The 1,654-nt window shown below is 49.3% G+C and overlaps 1 non-coding gene across 1 annotated transcript; it reads left to right on the forward strand.

The window, feature by feature from the left end:
- The first annotated feature begins 275 nt into the window (after positions 1-275).
- TRNAA-AGC (transfer RNA alanine (anticodon AGC)) lies at positions 276-346 on the forward strand. The gene has a single exon. It is a non-coding gene; the product is annotated as a tRNA-Ala (tRNA).
- The last annotated feature ends 1,308 nt before the right edge of the window (positions 347-1,654 follow it).

Consider the following 1,654-nt stretch of genomic DNA (forward strand, 5'->3'; position numbering starts at 1 on the left):
GAGAGTCTGTGTGGCTGAGTGGCTTGGACGGGGCGGTCCTACCATGAAGCAAGGTGACGTAGTCATCTCAGGGAGCAGATTGTTGGGGCAATTGCTGTAGCTCAGCGGTAGAGCATTGGATTTACATGCAGAAGGTCCCAGGTTCAACCCACGGCATCTTCAGGTAACGCTGGGAAAGACTTCTGCCTGAAATCCTGGAGAACTGCTGCCAGCCAGTGTTGAGCTAGATGGGCCAATGGCCTGATTTGGTAGAAGGCAACTTCCTTGGAAATGGTGCTGCTGTAGCTTAGTGGTAGAGCATCTGCTTAGCATGCAGGAGGTCCTGGTTCAATCCCTGGCAGCATCTCCAGGCAGGGTTGGGAAAGACCCCAACATGAAACCCTGGAGAGATGCTGCCAAGCAGTGTAGACAATATTGAGCTGGGGGGGGCAATAGTCTGACTCAGTAGACAGCAGCTTCCTAGGGGATGAGGCCTCTCTGGGCTCCCCGCAGTCTGGCATCTGCAGCTGGAAGCATCAGCAGCTGCCAGACGATTTAAAAAACAGGGTTAAGGGAACACTTGCTCCCTTAACCTTGTTTTAAAGGGTGGCTACTTAGGCAGGTTTGCCACAGTGGTGCCACCAAGAAGACATCTTGGGGGATGAACAGGCTGGTTTTAGAATGGGGCGCTCAACTATGGATCATTCCTTAGTGCTACGCCATCTTATTGAGAACATAAGAACAGCCCTGCAGGATCAGGCCCAAGGCCCATCTAGTCCAGCATCCTGATTCACACAGTGGCCCATCAGATGCCGCTGGAAGCCTACAGGCAGGAGTTGAGGACATGCCCTCCCTCCTGCTGTTACTCCCCTGCAACTGGTATTCAGAGGCATCCTGCCTCTGAGGCTGGAGGTGGCCTATAGTATAGCCCTCCAGCTAGTAGCCGTTGATAGACCTCTCCTCCATGAAGTTATCCAAACCCCTCTTAAAGCCATCCAGTATAGCAGTAAGCCCAAGTGCTCTTTGTATGTAGCCTTTGTAGATTTCAAATCAGCGCTAGATACAATTTCGAGGCCAAGGTTGTGGCGAAAACTCAGGGATATCAACATTGACAGGCAATTACTTCTTCTCATTCAAAAGCTTTATGAGAACACCAACGTCAGGGTGAGAGGTAACCCCGAGGCTCACTTTCACACCCAATAACTTCCAGCAAAGGAGTCAAACAAGGGTGCAGGTTGGCACCCTCTCTGTTTAACCTGCATATAAACACCTTAGCCAAAAATCTCTCAGATCCAGGGTTACATCTGCCAGACATCGCGGGGGTAAAAATCCCTATTTTGCTGTAAGCGGATGCTGATGCTATTATCTCTCAAACCCCAGTAGATCTTAGGAGGGCTCTTAAGCTCCTGGCCAATTACTGTAAGGATAACCACCTGGTTATTAATTTTCAGAAATCTAAGGTGATGGTCCTTGCCAAGAAGCCTAAGAATTTTAATTGGTCAATCAAGGGCCATCGGATTGAACAGGTTAACAGTTTTAAATATTTGGGTGTGGTTTTTCATGCCACAGGGTCATGGAAGGCCCATGTGGATTACACTGCCCAACAGGTACATCAGCCATTCTGATATTTTTCTGCTCCAAAGGAGAAGTTATTTCTGCCGCACTAAAGCTGTTC

The sequence above is a fragment of the Hemicordylus capensis genome, chromosome 7, assembly GCF_027244095.1.
Source record: "Hemicordylus capensis ecotype Gifberg chromosome 7, rHemCap1.1.pri, whole genome shotgun sequence".
NCBI classification, from domain to species: Eukaryota; Metazoa; Chordata; class Lepidosauria; order Squamata; family Cordylidae; genus Hemicordylus; species Hemicordylus capensis.